The sequence below is a fragment of the Mercenaria mercenaria genome, chromosome 1 (assembly GCF_021730395.1).
Source record: "Mercenaria mercenaria strain notata chromosome 1, MADL_Memer_1, whole genome shotgun sequence".
NCBI classification, from domain to species: Eukaryota; Metazoa; Mollusca; class Bivalvia; order Venerida; family Veneridae; genus Mercenaria; species Mercenaria mercenaria.
Genome location: NC_069361.1, coordinates 96,559,522 through 96,569,507, shown reverse-complemented (window position 1 = coordinate 96,569,507; position 9,986 = coordinate 96,559,522).

The following is a 9,986-nucleotide window of genomic DNA, read 5'->3' as shown; positions in this document are numbered from 1 at the left end:
GTATGGATTTATTTTTCTGTATGATACCAGGTTGAAAAAAATGTTGAAGTTTTAAGATGATTATTAAGCAGACTAGCTCCTAGACTATGACAATTTTTTTTCCACATTTTTATGATTTCATGTAGTGAACTGAGCCAGTCTATATACTATGTCCAATATTACAATTTTAACATCAGTCCTCTTAGAAAATCTCTAGAATAGACTGGCTTTTGTTTCTATGAACATAAAAAAAGAAAAAAAAATCATAGGAATATCGTAATTATCAGTCTAGTGGCTAGTCTAATTATTAAGGGTATCCTATTTGCAAAATGGCCAAATGTTTTAGATTTCCAACAAAACAAACGAAGTATTATGACAATTAATTACTATTTACATCATAGATTTCAAATGACAATGCTTACCAGCAATCTATAAAAAATAAATAAATGTGTATTTTATACTTCTTTGACTGTACAAACTATAACATCACAGCACATATTAAATGATATTTTTATGTATAAAACCCCTCATAAGTAACGAGTTTTACTGAGAAACTACTTTTAAAACTATGAGAGTTTTTAAGTAAGGTTATTGGACCCAAAAGAGTAAAATTGATACAGTAGTTTCAAATTCATAATTGTTGTAAAATAAAAAGATAGGATAAATATCTATCAATTTAATAAATTTGGGGAATGTGCCTTAATGTAAAAACAAAATACAACCATCATAATGTTTCAATTTTCAGATTCATTTTAAGATTTACTTAACAAAACCAACAATGTTCTGATCATTTTATAACACTTCCAAAGAGTAAAAAACATAATAGTTTCTCCACTACCCAATCAAGTACCGATCAATGAAGCATGCACAGATAAACTTTTACCTGTGACATGCCTGGGGCTAATTTCCACTACCGGACACGGGTTTTATGGCTCTTTAGCCTGTGTATTGCTGTCAAATCAAGCCAGTTGCGCTGGTGTATAAATTTGTTAATTGAGGGGCCCATAGTAATAAAAATCGTAACTAGCCAGCCAGCTGGGGGGGGGGGGGGGGGGGGGGGGGGGCCCCCTGGCCCCCCACCTGGACACGTGCCTGTAAGGTAACACATGGATCCAGAATTTAGTATAACAATATATTGTAATACAGAGAATGATGATACAAAAATACAAAAAATCAATGTCTAGTTCAATAAAGAAAGACAAAAAGCTGAAGAAAGAAGAAAAAACTAATAAAGATTTTGAAATTTGATCACCCTCGATTTCTCGTGCCTTGTGTGCCCCCGGAGTTTATTATACTGAGTGAGATCAACGACTAAGTACTTACAATTATGGTAAGGTACATAAACAACATTAGTTATTGGACGTTTGAAAACGTGTTTAACGTGTATAGCGGACAGCGAAAGAAGAAATGTGATGCTTTGAAAAAAAATACTGTTTAATAAAATTCTGCACTGTAGAGCAAGGTTTGTTTTAAATGTACACATCTACATCTATGCCCAACAATCAATTCTGATTATAACTGGAAGACGCTTGTCTGGGACAATAACTAGTTGTTGCCCTAATAATATTTGGTATAATGTTATTCATGAATAACATTATATACCAAATATGTGAAATGATTATGAGTAGTTTATGTACATCTCTTTTACCTTTGATGTTCTTTTTTGTATTTGTTATTCATGGTCAGAACATACATGTACATTACATTATGTCCTACCAGCTTCAATAAAACTTTTTTATATATATTAGAGGTCCATAATATGCTTCATACTGTTCATCCGTACCCATAACAAGGTTTTCCCCAAGATTTCTCTTAGTATACACTCCGACGTAGAATGTCTTCACAATGCATAACATACGATTTTTTTGCAGGGAAAATAGGTTTAATTTGTCTAAAACCATTGTATATACATGAAAGAAAAAGAAAATTTGTTTTATGTGTTAGATCGAATTTTCATTCCATCTTCTACATTTTCAGTATTGGCTGTGCAACACTTGAAAATAGAGCATTCTGGTGTTCACTTGGTAAAAGATATTTCATTTTTTAACTGAAACAAATTAGTATTCTCTAAATAGACTATATCCAATGATATCTAGTCAGCATAAAAGCAACATTTCCATGCAAAAATTTTGTAAAAATTTTTAAAACAAGAAGATGTCTTTTGTAGAAAAGAGCATGTCTTCGCCAAAGCATAGTAGTAATAGGCAAGAAGTCGATAGGGGACAGGAGCGCAAATCAAAGAGACACTGATGGTTAGTTTAGTGACTGAAATGCGGTAGGGATCATCTACTTGGCATGTCCAGTCATCCTAAGAAGTTTCAGTTGTTCTCAAGTTATGGATTGGAAACGGTTTTCAATGTTCTGGCCCCTGTGACCTTGACCTTTGATCGAGTGACCCCAAGAACTATAATTGCCAGAGTGTATAAATAGTGTTCAAACACGGTTTTGATATCAATTATTTCAATTCTAAGGGGTCTTTTATTGTAAAATTTAGATCAAATATGACAGAACTGTTTCTTCGCGCATGTATGAAGCCACACTCTTTTGTTTATACATGCCAGGACACGTCTTGCGGAATAGTTCCACTAGGGTGCAAATGATGGCGAATTATTCTGCACAGCCATTAACCAACTCAGTGTGTGTGTAAATTAATCAAGACATGGTTTGTAAGTAAGACATTTGATCAAATTTAAAAGCGCTATTTCTCGATGCATACATGGCGCTAAATATCACGTCAACGTGACATCAACATAATATCGTTTTATTACATACCTAAAATTATTTTCCATTGAGTTTCAATGGACCGCGATCGTGCAATATTTTTCCATATCGACACGGAACGCTTTCATATCGGACGTGGAATGTTTTCTTAACGTTGTAATGGAAAGAATCGCGTGACGTCCATAGCGTCCACGCGCACGTTGCGACAAGTTGACGTCATTTTCGCGGAAAATATTAATCCGCGTCAGTTTGATTTGTTTTTTACATTTTCGGAGAAATTCTTTTCGTATTTTCCTGTCTTTCGTTACAGAACGATAATCTAGGCATAAATTAATTATTTGATAGTGGGTATGTAATAAAAAGGTTATCAACTTTGTATGTGGATATATGCACTCGTTCTTTCGTGGATAATATTGCGCTCCTAAAGTCGCGCAATATCACCGCTGCAAAACTCGTGCATATATCCAGATACAAATTTAATTACCTATAAGTGTTGATCCTTAAGCATTGCTAATCCTAATATTATAATTATAGGTTATTATATTTGTATCGAGAGATATGCCGAGCTCTGCAGCGAAAATATTACGCAATATTATACGTGCATATTTCTCGGTGCAAAACTAATAATCTTTATATTACATACGCATCTACTTTAATTATCATTATAGAATGATACAAATGTGTTCTTTAGCAAGAATGAAATTAAAGATATCGTCGTGAAAGCATTTTTAAAAGCGACGGAACACAAATGACGCCACGCACCGATATGAAATTTTAACGTCAGTATAGAAAAATATTGACGTTTCAGGTTCCATTGTAACTTTAATAACGGATAACTAGAAGGTGTTTTTGTCACAAAAACATGTCTCCCCCCCTATGTATACCTTTAGCTCTGGCGACCATTTTGTGCAGTGAAGCGGAACGTGTCGGCGATATGCACAACTAGGCTTGGTACTGATCACTCCCGTGAAGTTTCGTCGAAATCTGTCCAGCAGTTTGACGTGAAAACCGGACAAGATTTTTCTATTTTTAGCTCTGGTGGCTATTTTGTGCAGCAAAGCAGAACGTTCCAGCGTTATGCATAACTAGGGTTGGTACAGATCACTCCTGTGAAGTTTCGTCGAAATCCAGCCTGCAGTTTGACCTGTGAAAGCTGGACAAGATTTTTCTATCCTTAGCTCTGGCAGCCATTTTGTGCAGTGAAGCAGAATGTGTTGGCGATATGCATAACAAGGCTTGGCACTGCTCCTGTGAAGTTTGTCAAAATCCAGCCAGCAGTTTGACCTGCAAAAGCCGTACAAGATTTTTCTATTTTTAGCTCTTGCGGCCATTTTGTGCAGCGAAGCGGAATGTGTCGGCGACATGCACAACTAGGCTTGGTACTGATCACTCCTTTGAAGTTTTGTCAAAATCCGGACAGCAGATTGACCTCATTCTCATTCATCAGATGTTCGACATGGTACCCGAGACCATGGCAGAGCTCTGGTATGCGAGAATGTTTGACCTGTGAAAGCCGGACAAGCTTAATGCGGACGGATGGTCAGACAGACAGATGGCATAAGCAAAAACATTCTTGCATACCAGACGGGGATTTCCAGTATTTTTACCGGTGCTGGAAAAATCTATCTTACACCCCGGGGTGTAAGATGACTTTCGTGCTCTAAATGATGTATTACGAACAACATATATGTATAAAATTTATGTAGTTATTTATATTTTATTTAAAAAAAAATGGAATAAAAATCCAATACCTTGACAGTTTCTCTTCGTTCCTGATAGTATATTTCTCAATTCAAAACACGTTATTTTATCAAAAATTCATAACGTTATGCTGCAACTGATAAAACAAAACCGGAACTAAACGTTGTTATTTGTCTTGAAACTTCATGACGTCTTTTCCTGTTTATGGACGTTGCTTTCCCGCGCTTTGTTTAAATACGCTGCTATAAGAAATAGTTCTAAAAAGAAAGCCGTTCAATTGATTTTATTTTTATTATTATTTCTTGATATCGGTATGCAAGAAAAAGATTCTGTCACTGGTTATAGTTGCAGATGGGAATATCCGGCTCTCGGGTAACTGTTTAGGCGGTAACTCGGCTAGAGCCTCGTTACAGCCTAAATATTTACCCTCTAGGCCGGAAATTCCCATCTGCACCTACAACCAGTGAAAGAATCTTATGATATGTCTCCCCCACCTATTGGGGAGACATAATTCAGTATGTAATAATTGGTAGTATTTTGAATCTGGACCTGCAGTTTCAGAAAAATATTCTTATTTGATTAAAATCGTATCAGGATTGTGGATGCAGTTAATTAGAGAGCGTTCACCAAGATGTTTAGCCTTGTGTGACAAACTCCTGATCTATACCAACTGCAGAACAACATTTTAATAATATCACTTGCCCTATATTGTACATAAAATACAAGTATAAGGAAATGTTTTTCTCAAACTTTTGTTTCATTAAGCCTAACATAAGCCTTGTTCTGAAGATTACAGTAGCAGACAAGTTTGTTATATCCAGTCGTCATATTTACCCTCAGTCAGTTAGGTAAGTTAAAGCACTAGTATCATTCTGATTAACAAATAGAGTTAATAACTGTGTACATTGGATGATGGACATCAAACAAAAAGTTCATCATGGTTTCTACTGACTGCCAGAAGGTGCTATCACTATAATCAGCCTTCTTATTTCATATGCTGATAGCACCTTCTAGCTGTAAACAAAGGTGAGCTATAGAAGGCACTACTGAGGTGAATAACACTCAGGCTGGAAATTAGTCCTCATATTTTAGCAATACAAGATTACTAAGTAGTTAGGAAAAAGCATATATCCTGCAGTCTTCATCAAATCATTTATATATTCCAGACATTCAATTCATTCTCTGCCAAGCTCTATTCTATATAGAGAGAAATGAAATATAAATGTAAAGAACTGATCATCGTGACACTAGTCAAATAAGGCTTGAACAGGACAAAGATATTCATATAAAGCTTCTTGAATTTGGAGGTATAAGAACAAACTAGTTGTGTAGTGTTTTGTAGTTTTGTATTTATGACATCTTGCAAAAACATGAATCACATTAATCGAGAAATGTAAATAATTCATTGAAGCTATGTGCTTGACTACTAAAAACAAATAAATGTAAAATATGATTCTATAAAATGATAAATGGTAAATTACAACCAAAACATTTTTGTTTTACAAAATACTTGTCTTTTTTTGAAGTGCAAAATACTGATACAACATAAACCTTAATAAACAGAAAAGTTCCATGGCTAAATTCAGATATATTTGTCTAGAATAAATCTGACAAAACCAACAGAAAAAAAAACATTCCATCTCCTTATCCCAAAGACTTTCTCATTTTAGGCCATAAATAAAAGTAAATAACTGAAAACAAAATATTAAATCTTCTCTTGTTCTTCCTACCTAAACATATCCATTATATAGGGAAACACAGACAAAAGTCATAAAATATTAACTTGCTGCCATATTTGAAGTAGTGTTCAGTTAAGTTTAGATATCTTAGAGATTTCTTAGAGAATTCTGTGAGTGTCAAATAATACCACAGAGATGCAAAGTATCCATAAACGAAACAATTTTTATTGCTTTATTTCCAGAAGCATAGAAAGTGTCAATATTAGGAATATAAAAAGTTGACTTTCATAATTCATGCATCATTAATAAAACGCATTTAAAATCTACTTTTGCAGTTAATATATATAATTTTTCCTTATTTTTTTTTTTGTCATATCCATTAAAATATAGTAAGACACCCAATAAATTTGTTGTAATTTTCTTGTACTAATCATCATTTTTATTCAAGTTTTGTTGAATTCAAGATAACCACTGAAATATCGAGGCATTCTAAGTTTCAATGTGTAAACAGTTCACATTCTAACCAAACTAAAATTTGTCACTCGTCAACCTAAAATATAATATGGGAATTAGGCCATAAACTTCATATATAAAAAGTTATGATTCTGAAAATGAACAATGAACATCTGTACAATTAGGAAGAAATTAACTATCACATTGAGTTGACAGTAGAACAATAAGAAACCCATAAAAATACAAACATCCACAAGACTAATCAACACTTAAACCCAGAAAAAAAAACACCTAGTCTGTACAAAGAGTTAAAATTAGTACCATATAAAACTTTCATCACTGTTAAACAAAATGTTAATAAAGAACAATTATATAAAACTCTAACAAAGAGGGTTATAACAGACCATAAAAGGAATCTACATCTAAATACAAGAGATAGTAAAGAACCCACAGAATCAGCTGTATAACACAGAAATTGTCCTAAAGGATTAGGCTGTCTTTTAGTATTAACCCCTACCCTGCTAAATTTCTATAATGAACTTGTCCATCTTTCAATTTTGACAGTACCATTAATAACTATTAAAAGGGGTGCATACCATAAAGATAATGACTGAATGGCAAACAGTGCAGACCATGATCAGACTGCACAGATGTGCAGGCTGATCTTGATCTGCACTGGTCGCAAAGGCAGAATCAATCGTGTCCAGCATGCTTAGGGTTAATGTCTATTGTTATTTATGTCAGAGGGAGAAAACCATTCATGAATTCTGTTGGCCTAACTACAAATATTTTTTCATTCTTTAAAAACTTTTATTATGGAAATAAAATCGACATTAAATTTTTAAAACTTTACTAAATCACAAATGTTTTAAAAAACTGCAAGTTGTAAAGCAATCCAAGAATCAATTTCCTGTGCAGTACATATTTTTAACTACTTTTCAAAAACTGAGACAGCATGTGTAAAATGTCATTAATGCTAAAAGCAAGACTGGTGAAGATTAAAATACTAGTTATTTTTCTCCTAAATATAAACAGGCTTAAATAACGGTTCACCTATCCTTCAAGAAAACTTCCATGTTTACAATACTGGATAGAGATCATACAACATCTAGACGACCTAGAACTGCCTTTATAGACACATACCCCCTGCTTAACATTTTCAATGCACATACATTTGTTCCAATGGTTGGAAAGTAAGCTGTGTACTTAAGCTACTCTAGATGAAACAAGAGCCCTTTGGCTTTCAGAACTAGGTTCAACCATTCTTTTCCCAGCATATAAGTCAAGTAATCAAAGGGCCACAAATCCTGGGGCAAATCGTCCAAATGTAATTTCTAATTTACTTGTCAACTAAATATAAGAGACTTTCAACTGAACTGAAAGTCTATTCACATTGGATATCATAGTAAACACAGACACACAGACAAACAAGTTCAAAACCACTTTATCCCCCTTCCAACATTATTGAGCCAGGGAATAACATACATACTGAGCCTTTGGTTGATTTATTATATGTGCATCTGTAAGGTTACAGAAGAGTTAGCACCTATAGGTAACATAAAAAGCAAGCTGGACAACTCAATTGTGCAAGTGTATAATATAAATGAATAAACCCCCAGTCATTCTTGACACAGTTACTTTCAACAGTGATGTATATTTGTCAATAAGCTCTAATCATTTTAAAACTTATTTAACTTCAAAAGCTGAATAATGAAAGTATGTTTGACTATTCAAATATAGAACAAATGCAAGACAAACTGCAATTCCTTTTTTTCTTATTTCATAAACTAATTTGAATTTCAAAATTTACACTGATCTCAAAGTTGTGGAGAAACTGCTGTTAATCATGACGCATTTTAAGATAAACTACAACCATTTCTCCACCTGTATTACACTTCAAATAATGAAGGAGATATTTCCAGTTACATAGCATAAATCAAAGTCTTGAAACAAGAGGACCATGATGGTCCTGAATCGCTCACCTATCTCCACATGACCCAGTGTTCAACTGAGTATGACATCGTTATTTCTATTATTTGACATAGTGACCTAGTTTTTGAGCACATGTGACCTAGATATCATCAAGATAAAAAATTCTGACCAATTTTCATGAAGATCCATTGAAAAATATGGCCTCTAGAGAGGTCACAAGGTTTTTCTATTATTTGACCTAATGACCTAGTTTTTGAAGGCACGTGACCCACTTTTAAACTTGACCTAGATATCATCAAGGTGAACATTCTCACCAATTTTCATGAAGATCTCGTGAAAAATATGGCCTCTAGAGAGGTCACAAGGTTTTTTCTATTTTTCGACCTACTGACCTAGTTTTTGACCGCACATGACCCAGTTATGAACCTGACCTAGATATCATCAAGCTGAACATTCTCACCAATTTTCATGAAGATCCATTGAGAAATATGGCCTCTAGAGAGGTCACAAGGTTTTTTCTATTTTTAGACCTACTGACCTAGTTTTTGACCCCACGTGACCCAGTTTCGAATCTGACTTAGATATCATCAAGATGAACATTCTGACCAATATTCATGAAGATCTCATGAAAAATATGGCCTCTAGAGAGGTCACAAGGTTTTTCTATTTTTAGATCTACTGACCTAGTTTTTACCCCCACGTGACCCAGTTTCGAACTTGACCTAGATATCTTCAAGGTGAACATTCTGACCAATTTTCATGAAGATCCATTGAAAAATATGGCCTCTAGAGAGGTCACAAGGTTTTCCTATTTTTAGACCTACTGACCTAGTTTTTGACCGCACATGACCCAGTTTCGAACTTGACCTAGATATCATCAAGGTGAACATTCTGACCAATTTTCATGAAGATCCATTGAGAAATATGGCCTCTATAGAGGTCACAAGGTTTTTCTATTTTTAGATCTACTGACCTAGTTTTTGACCCCACATGACCCAGTTTCGAACTTGACCTAGATATCATCAAGGTGAACATTCTGACCAATATTCATGAAGATCTCATGAAAAATATGGCCTCTAGAGAGGTCACAAGGTTTTTTCTATTTTTAGATCTACTGACCTAGTTTTTAACCCCACGTGACCCAGTTTCGCACTTGACCTAGATATCATCAAGATGAACGTTCTGACCAATTTTCATGAAGATGCATTGAGAAATATGGCCTCTAGAGAGTCACAAGGTTTTTCTATTTTAGACCTAATGACCTAGTTTTTGACCCTACGTGACCCAGTTTCGAACTTGACCTAGATATCATCAAGATAAACATTCTGACCAATATTCATGAAGATCTCATGAAAAATATGGCCTCTAGAGAGGTCACAAGGTTTTCTATTTTTAGACCTACTGACCTAGTTTTTGATGGCACGTGACCCAGTTTCGAACTTGACTTAGATATCATCAAGGTGAACATTCTGACCAATTTTCATGAAGATCTTGTGAAATATATGGCCTCTAGAGAGGTCA